Source organism: Apteryx mantelli, chromosome 5 (assembly GCF_036417845.1).
Source record: "Apteryx mantelli isolate bAptMan1 chromosome 5, bAptMan1.hap1, whole genome shotgun sequence".
NCBI lineage: Eukaryota > Metazoa > Chordata > Aves > Apterygiformes > Apterygidae > Apteryx > Apteryx mantelli.
In genome coordinates, this window is record NC_089982.1 from 83,521,822 (window position 1) to 83,531,749 (window position 9,928).

The 9,928-nt window shown below is 42.9% G+C and overlaps 1 long non-coding RNA gene across 1 annotated transcript; it reads left to right on the forward strand.

Annotated features, from left to right (window-relative positions):
* Positions 1-806: 806 nt before the first annotated feature.
* LOC136992209 (uncharacterized) lies at positions 807-9,601 on the forward strand. Its single transcript, XR_010884295.1, has 3 exons — positions 807-908; positions 1,399-1,561; positions 8,003-9,601. It is a non-coding gene; the product is annotated as an uncharacterized lncRNA (long non-coding RNA).
* Positions 9,602-9,928: the final 327 nt, after the last annotated feature.

Here is a 9,928-nt window from a genome sequence, read left to right on the forward strand (position 1 = left end):
CACCCCTCCGACCCTGCCCTTTCTTCCCTAAATATCATCCCCCTCTTCCCATCATACGCACGCCGCGAAATGACCATTAATTCACACCCATTCTTTAAAGAAGGGAGGCGGGGGGGGGGGGGATCATCTCTGCCTGTGACCGACTCTCCCTGTGCCTCTTTCTCTTTTCCACTGGACGAAAATTAAAATTGCGGGTTAAAATTAAAAAAAGAAAGAAAGAAAGAAACGAAAGAAAAAGAAAAGGAGCGGATGATGATTATTTCTGGTGGGTGGGAAATGTGGGCACGGGGAGCAGGCGCCGGGGGGATGGGGAGGAGTGGGGAAAGGTGGCTGAGGAGAGAAGAAAGGGAAGGAGGACCGGGAAGCGCGAGGAGGGATGAGGGGAAGGCAGGGAAGGGAAGGAGGGCAAGGGACGGAGGATGAAAGGAAGGAGCTCGGGCGGGGGGAAGGGACGGGCGGGAGGCGAGGATGAGGGGAAGAAAGGAGGATGCTTTGCCCTGGCCTCACCTCGGCTCAGCTCAGCTCGCTGCGCGGGGGTGGGAGAATCGCCGCCGCCGCCGCCTCCCCGGCAGCGACCGTTACTGACGGGCTGGGCGCGCGCGGCGCGGCTCCCTCACGCGGCGCCCGGCCCCCGCCGCCGGCCCGAGCCGCGCTCGCTCGCTCGCTCCGCTCTGAGGGGACCCGCGAGCTGCCGCGGCGGCTGCCAGGCTCCCGGCGGCAGCCACTAGGGGAGGAGGAGGCAGCGCGCCTGCGCCGCCGAGGGGGCGGCGGGGCGGGGGGAGGCCTAGTGCCGCCGCCGCCGCCGCCGGCCGGGTGCCCCGGCGGGCGCCGCGCGCAGGTGCCGTGAGTACGGAGGAGCCGTTGGCTGCGGGGCGGGAGGGGGCGGCGAGGCGGCGGCCGGCGCTGAGGTGAGGCGAGGCGAGGCGAGGCGGGAGCGGCGGGGGGGGGGCGGGCGGCGAGGCCTGGAGAGGGGCCGGGGGCGGCGGGGAGCGGGGGAGCTTCGGTCGCGGCCCTCCGGCCACCAGGTCTCCCCCTCGCGTCAGGGCTCGGCGCGCCTTTATCCCTCCGAGCCTCCTCGCGCGCTGCGCTGCCCGCGCCGCCGGCAGGCCCGTCTGCTCCCTGCCTCTGCCCCGGCCCGTGGGCGCCGGGCGGGGGGAAGGAGGCTGTGCGGGCTTTTCCCTGCCCGTTTCAGGTTCCGAGGGGATTTACCGAAATAATTCCCCCCCCCGCAGCCAGCCGGGAGGGAATGATGTTACGGCGGCAGGAGTATCTGTCAGGTCTCCCGAGGAGGCAAGAGCTGCCGGGTTTTTTCTTCTCACCTCCTCAGCTTGAGGGAGATGCTGTCAAGGTCTGCATTCATTTTCCTGTTTTATTTTTGCAATGCATAAATGAGGACAGGAGCTGTCCTGGAGCCCCGATCCCCTTTACCAAGGCACAACAGCGGAGCGCGTGGAAGAGTCCGCAGCAGGGAGAATGATTTCTTAGGCAGGAACTCATTTTAAATGTGAATCACTGCATCAGATACATCATGGCTCGTATTTCATACGGTCGTATAACACATGTAAGTAGTCGCAGCCAGTAGTTTACCAAAATGCGCTGAATTATTTAAACCTTCTGACAGTATCGTTTAAAAGAGAAACGCAATCTATTGTGCGTGGAAGTGCCGTGGCAAAGAGCGTGCGCGCACAGAGACCGTGCGAGGCTGACCTGCCCTTTAGGGTGATATGCAGATTATTGCTGCAAGCTGTGCGTTTAGCTTGTGCCCTTAATAGGCTTGCAGGTTGCATCAAATGACTTTTCTAGGTACCCGTGTCGTCTTTTCGTCTTTTCCGTGCTATTGAATCAAGCCGTGTGATGTTAGCAAAACTTTCCGTACAGAGCTTCTTCTAGCCTTCGTTCCTGTATCCCTGTCTTTTATATTGCTACTTCTGGTAGCGACAGTGCCTTCCTTTAGGCTGTGAGTGGCTAGCATATTCTGAATATTAATGGGAACAAGCAAAGTTGTCTGCACAGAATATAGTAAATTACTCCTTTATCACAAGGCATTACATCACTATTTGAATGGCAGCTAAGTGCTTCTACAGGCATTTAATTGAAATGAACTCGCTATAGTGAGCATATAAGAACCACAAATCATAAATAATGCCTGATTATGAAAAGTGATATAACCTCTCCTCTCCCTAATAACTAAGCTGCATACATCTCTTGCAAATTTGAACTAAGGACGCATTAAAAAATCTGAGCATATTTCTGTTTAAAGTGTGTCAATTTGAGAAACAAATCAGATTACTTACCTGGTCCAGATTACTTTTATCTAAGACAGATGTGGATTGCTGGACTGTTGCTACGAGGTCTCCTGAATGCAATAAAGACGTCTGAAAATCTGGAAAAGCTGTACAACCCCCCCCCCCCCCCGGCCTTAAAAGAGAGCTCTGTCCACTATTTAGACATTTATTTCTTCCTTTAGGATATTAACTGGTTGGAAACTACCCTTATTATTTCCTTGACTTTTATCTCTGGTAACGGTCTCAAAGAAAAGTAAAAAAAGCTGATTTTGTTACCACTGTTTACTTAAAAACTGAGATAAGCTGCTAAACTGCTCTGTAAATGTATGTGGCTCTTACCAGCCAAGGGAGGCCAACTGACAGCTCCTTGCACTTCCAACTGCCATGGGAAAATTCAGCAACATATAGAGAAGAGACGTTACCAGAGCATCAGGACTATTGGGCAGGTTGGTCAGGAAGACGCACAAAAAGACCATTTGACCTAAATGAAACATGCATGGATGTTTTTTGCATGTGTATGCTTTTTTTAAATGCTATGCAAACTGGAACCATCTGCCAGAATATAGAATCCAAATATTTTCCACGTACGTGAATATTTAGAATATTTAGAACAAGAACTACAAAAAAACACAAACAAGGCATGCTTCACATTTATCAGTGAACCTAGGCCCTGTTGGCAGTTTAATCTTTAACCCTCCTTTACGGAAAAATTTCATGCTGACTTCTGCCATATGCAGTTACTCAACGGAATAACTAGTCAGATACAAGCTGCTTTCAATTTAGCTTTTACTGAGAGTATCTGATTGAAGTAGAAGGGAGATGTGCAGAATTTGGGGGAAAACACACACTGGAAGACACATGCATAATCACACTTACAGCAGTCCTGGGTGCACAGCTAGCTGGCTTGAGCAAAAGGTCCTTTGGAGAGTTGGGGTTCTTGAAGCAGGTGGCATCCCACAGCCTCAACTCCACCACATGCATGATGAACCCTGCAGCTGAGCTTTTATGGCTTCTGGACAAGTAGCCATAAAACCTGTGGAAGCTTCTGGGCTGCCAGACTGAGCTCTCCCCAGGGTGGCCACACTTAAACAGTGCAGCTGGACCCAGCTGATCTCTTTCAGACTGAAGGTCATGTTTCCAGAGTGGTGCCTTCAAACCCTTCTGCTCAGCACTGCCTCTGCCCCGCAGTTGGCCAGGTCTCGCTCATCCTCATAGTGGGAAGCTACAAAATGTCCCTCGCTCAGCCTGTATGGCAGAAATGTGAGTCTGCCCCGTATAAGCAACAGAATAATAAACTAACTAGAGGTTGGCAAGGGTAGCATGCAAGCACTTCATTTCTCTTTCGCAGATTAGAGGTAAGGTGCACCAGTAGAAATGCAGGAGAAGCTCAGACACTTCCTGAAAAAAGGCAGGGTGCAGCCAGTTGCTGACTTGGGGACACATTGCGACTCCACGGAGCAGTCCGGGAGTCTCAGCTGCTCGTGTGTGCCTTTCGATGAGGCCTTCACTCTGGACTCTATCATGTGCCATTCAGAACCCGCTCGGTGGCATTTTTGGCCCTGTGCTGTTGGTGGATGACCCCTGAAGTTGACGGAGATGCTGAGAACAGGGAAATAAAAGTAGAACACACTCTTAACTTTCTTTTTAATATATAAGGTACATTATGAGCATATACTTACATCTTTTCTTAATTTGGAAGTCCTTATCTTCATGAATGGCCGTTAAGAAAATGAATAGGATCATTGTTGAAAGGCATTAATATAGGAGCTAAATCTGTAGTGGTGGTATGATCAACCAGGGAGACAGAGGTAGAGGAGGAAACATGGTATCTTACAAGCTCTGTAGGCAATTTGCAGTATTTATGTTGTGGAGACTGGGTGGCAGAAGGAGCCTTTAGGTTCTATAAGTAAAGACTGGACAGTGCAGTGTTCTTTGCTGCTTTTAAAGAATTCAGTTGAAGCTGAGTGAGCTGCAGAAGAAAAAGTGAAGGAAATCTTTTTTTTTTTTTAAGTTTCTGTACTTAAGGAACTATATGTTAACATTTCTGGTTATACAGGCAGACTGTGAGGCTCCAAAGGAATTACGGGGCAAAATTTCAGCAAAGAGCAATCCCAGTTTTCAGGTGCTGACCTGTAATTTACTGATACCCCGCAGATCTGAATCTGACTTTCTAAATCATCTACTGAACATTTTTTCTGTCATTTTTTTCTGTGACAACATTAGATAGCAGAGACTTCGATACGATGTACTGGAAATCATATTCCTCTGCAAACCATTTAAATAGGAAACAATCGCGTCATAGGTCTGTTACCTATTACAAGAGCTGCGACACAATACCCAGCAAATACAGGTTTGCTCATGAGATTACACGTTTAGCAGGTGTGTTCTCTGACAAAGTTATTTTTGGATAGTGGGAATAATAATCTAGAATGTATATGTTCTCCAGCACACAAAAAAAATTGTACTGATAGAACCAGAATTAATTTTAGTATATTTATAATAATGGTCACCATATTGTATTTCAGTGTTAATTCCAGCTCTTATTTACTTTTTTTTTAATGTAGCAATCTTTTTTTATCTTATTTCCTTTCTAACATTTGTCTTAACATCTGGGAATTTAGCGTTTGCTGTGATAACACTAATTTCATTTCGCTATGCTTTCTCTTTTTCTATACCTTCCTCCTATTTTCCTGGGCTCTGGATATTGTACAATATCAACTCTTTCAATAAGACCTAGCATTGGACATGTTTTCACTCTTAAAATAGGCTAGTATGCTTCTTGAAACACTACCAAGTATTTTGTTTTATCTTTACATCTTGCTTTCGTGGAGATTCCACAGCAGGAATTATTCCCCTTACCCCAGCAGACACTCAGCATTGTGTCTGCATTAAAAAAAAAAAGAAAACACCTTTTGCTCATCGTTTCTCTTGTAGAACATCGTTCTACATGAAGCGAGATTACTGCTTAAAACTCTTCCAGTTGTTTGCTTTAAGAACATGAACTTCTTTGAGCCCTTAATGATCTCAATAGCTCTTTGTTTCTAGGTGGACTTAGTTTCTTTCACCACCTAATCCGCAACCGCTACTCGCGTTCCTGCTTGGACAACCTTTGGGCTTTATTGGTTGAAAGACAGAATTTCAGAGAGCAGCTGGAAGCTGAGCATTTTTTCTTTTTAATGGAAAGAGTCAGTTAACTAATATGTAAGTGAAGGAAATGGAGAAGGATCTGTATCTCTTAGGTGACTTCTGGAGGCTTTGAAAACTGCAGGTGGAACCTAGAATGCTCTAAGTTTCTTTTAGGCTCAGTTATCTTTAAAGACAAAATAAGTAATACAGCTATGATTGTTCCTTTAAAGTAGATTATATGCCTATACTGAAGAGATACTGTCAGCAGTTTTGAAAGATATTTAAATAACTATAAATGTATAGGTAAAGATTAAAATGCACATTTTTACTGTCTCTAAACACATTTGGGTAGCTTTTGGGTAGATATTTGGAAGACCTGCATGTTGGTTTAGGTATGTCATTTTGGGCATATTTGCTTGAGCACTGAGCTGCAAATATTTCTTGGTTTTGTACTAGGTGCTAGCATGAGCAGCACAATACACAACAGAAAAGGCTTCAAGCCTTGCAAGTCATTTAAATTGGTTATTGTATGAAGAGTCATATGCAAGATGGGTTCTGACACTGAGTTGCTGCCTGCCCTGCCCTCAGTCACCACTTCTATTTTCTCTGGCTCAAAAGAATCTGTCAGTTAGAGGATCCAGGGACTCACCCTGACTTGTACCTCTGAAGTAACTAGAAGGCAAGTAGCGGATGCAGTTTGTTTTGAAGAAAACACAGCGGGGCCATGTCTGTACCATTTTTGTGCTAGAGAGGATATGGCAACTACCTTTACTTCTTTCAGAAAACTGACTTCAAAAATTAAAAAGAAACACAAGACACGTTCTCTCTGCTCTCGCTGGTATGGTGTTGGCTAGATTAATGACTGTCATTGGAGACTGCTATAAGGCCTTTTCTTTAAATTGTTGTTAAATCTTGCATATGTCCACAGAATGTGCTATAAACTTTTGAATATTCAATTCAAACGCCATAAAAATCTCTCTCTTATGTTTATAAAATGATTCATATATTATTCTGTCTCAAAGGCGGTATCAGCTAGGGAAAAAGAATGGGACTGAGGAAAATGTAGCTTCTTTTCTCAGCTCTTCCTCAAGCCTCCTTGGATAACTGACTTAAGTTCTCTTAAGCCACTCCAGTTTCTCTATATTTAAGGTGTGTTAATTATACATATATCAGAAAAATGGTTTTTCATTATCTTTCCTTAAAGCTCTTGGTTCCTACAGAAACGTTGATCAGGCAAGCAGCTGTTATGCAGAGAGCACTGCTTCTCATGTTGACCACCACCTTCTTGCTGATTCCCATCTGTTGTTTGTAAGCGCCTCGTGTCTTGTGCCGCTGATGCTGTTAGCTCCTTTGAAAACAAGCTCTATTTTCTTCTGTTTGCACACTGCATCAAAAAAAAAAGCAGGAAAACAGTCCATGACTGGGAATCCTATGTAATCGCAGAATATATTTTTTTTCTTGCTGGGAAGCTCAATTAGTGAAACTTATCACAGAGGAAGAACTCTGCGACAAAGTATAAGACGACTTAGTTCAAACATACACGGAGTAGGCATTCAGGTAATCTTGCCGTTTTAGGGGAACAAGACGAATGAGAAAGAGACCAAAAGAGAGAGTGGGGCTGAGCATGTAAGAGAGGAGACGGGAGGTGTTAGAGGAACTAGGCAGAAAATGCCCAGACTAAAAATCTCAGGAAGCAAGCTCATTCCTTCCAGAACTCGCTGAGGTTGCTTCTGTTGTCCTCTGAAGCTGGTCTGCCCCTAGAATTACTTGCTTCCTCTAACCAAAGAAAGAGTTACGGAGAGAGATTAAGATATGGACCTAACAACTGTCACAGAGTAAGGATCACTTCCTTCAAAATTTTCAGTTTGAGGGAAAGAAGGGTGGTTTTGCGCTGTCATGGCTCCAAATGTAGTTCAGTAAGTATTACTCTGTTTTACAAAACAGTCGATGGACTTGCTTCAGTTCAGAGGATTTACTGTCTTCAACCATATACTCTTTCAATTATTACATCCTGTTGTGCTTTCTATACATATAAGGTGGGATGGAAATCTGTTGGTACTTTCTCATCCATGTGAATTCCTGGATTCCTACATAGTTCCAATTATAGTACTTCTCTGCAAGTGTAATTTAGAAGTATTGAGCTAAATTTTGATCCTTACTCAGGCCTTATTATACAAACTCTTATTGCCTTTATGAGAATTTTAGTAGACAAACATGACAGAGAATATCCCTATGTGATATAGCATCATGATAGGGTAGAGATAACTGGCTGTAGAGCTGTTGGTCTGTAAGCAAAAGAATTTTTTCTTTCATTAGCCTTTATGTTACTGATTTCTTTTTTTTTCACTACGTTAAAGATTCTGAGTATTTAATTAAGGCTTAAAACAGCGACTTGTGATATAATACTAACTAAACCATTTTTGTCAGAAGAAATGCAATTACTTACATGTACTTTCTATCTTGTGGGCAGAAAACAGTGGTGAGATGGAATCAAGACTTGTGTTTTAGACACACTGGCATGTAGAGAAAAGATCTCCCACAACTTGAAGTATGTGAAATTTCTAATTTGTTTCTTTTTTTCCTATTGACAGAAGCCCAAGGTGATGCATCCTTCCCTTAACATCTCCAGAAATGCACAGGTCCTATACCTAGACATAGCCTGAAGACAGTTCATGAGGTTTTTGTAGTCTACGTCACAAATAAAAAGGCTATGGATGATTCTGGTCTCTCCCTTCGGGCTTTGATGAATCATGAAAGCAACAGAATGTGTTTTTTGCTGAAGAAACAGCAGCTGTAAGTAAAAAAGAGGACAAAAATCAAGAAAAAAATTGAATAAAGCCAGTGACAAGAAATATTACTGGTTGTAACCAATCTGTTGCAAGCTGGAATTTTTCTGCATCTTAATGGACCTTTTGACCTAATTTACAGAGTCTATTTCTTGTTAATTAACTTCTCTAGTTCAAACGTGTTTTCTGGTGAAGATCATGTCCTTCAACTAAGAAATCTTTTAGCATCTACAGTAGTAATACAGCAACATAAAATTTAGCTTTTTTGATTAGAAACAAATTAATACAGAAATCATGAGCAATAAACATGGAGTATCTCACACCCCTTTGCCCTGTACTCACAGCGACAGTTAAAGGATAATATAAATAATTCCTGGTTGTGTTTGTCTGGACAGTTATTTAGGGGCAGACTCATCCTACATGGAGAACACAAAAACAGCTAGGAAAAAATTAGTTTCAAACAGAAGGAAAATGATATTCAGAAAAGACACATGGCGCTGTTAACTGTGAGAGAAATAGGTAGAAATAGGTAGAATGCTGCATGTAAGATGAGCGTGTTGCATGTTGCATGCAGATAAAAACCTTTATTTGAATATCAGAAATTCTGTGCACATTCAAATTGAATTATGCAGCTTGTTACTTCTCAAGATGGTTGTATCTCTTGATTGATCAGGTCAAGGGGTACATAAGGTCTTCCATGCCTTACATCAGGCATGGCTGAAATGGGAGTGACGCACCAGGAATACTTAAATTTTAAAGCACTTTTTGCACTTGCATCACAGCTGAATGAACCATCCTTTAAAAAAAGAAATGTTACAGGGAATGATTTTTCACTAAATCAATGAACCTGCTCAGAAATTTTGAAAGAATGCCTAACAAACTATGATGGTCATAGGACTTGCAACAATCTGTGGGGAAGAAAAATACTGCTGTCCTATTCTAGAAATTCCCATGACAAGGTACAAGGATCCATTCCATTCACCGATTTCTTTGTGCAAATTACTTGAAATATTCTGTAAAAACTGGGTAGATTTCCATAATGGAATTTTGGCAAATTACATCAAAGCAGGTTGCTATGACAGTTCCTACAAATATTTCTATTTTAGCTTTATTTTGTGTTATAAATATGCCATGATGAAGCCATTTTTGTCAAAACAGTTATTTTTTCCTTTTGGAAAAAATTTCCAGGGATTTTTTCAGTGCCCTAATTTTCAGTATTCATCACAATCAAGATGAAGGCTAATTTCAAAGGTTTCAACTTACATCTGCATAATCATGACCCCAAGTGAACAGAGTTTTAGTCTTACAAATGCATAATGTCATTAGATATCGTGTTGTTAGTTTAACTGACTTTGTTTACTTCTCTGTATAACAAATGACTCACAAATAAATTACATTTAACATTGGCAAAAATGTTTCTAGTGGTTTCTCAGATTGAAGTCAATGGTATAGGTGTGGGCCATTGCCAGAAAATATGTTAACTTCTGGTTTTTTTATTCCACTAGCACAATGCCAAGTGAAATCTGAATGGATACAAGAAATTGCATCTTGTATTTTGTAAATAAAAAACAGGTGGAGTCCCAAAGGTACAGACATTAAAATAGGACACATGAATCTTGCAGCCTTCACTGATGAAATCTTACATAAGGAACTCATTTAATACTGGTTCCAGTGGACCACTGTAAGTGTTAGCTGATCGTAAAACTACATCAAAAATAAGATACATATGTC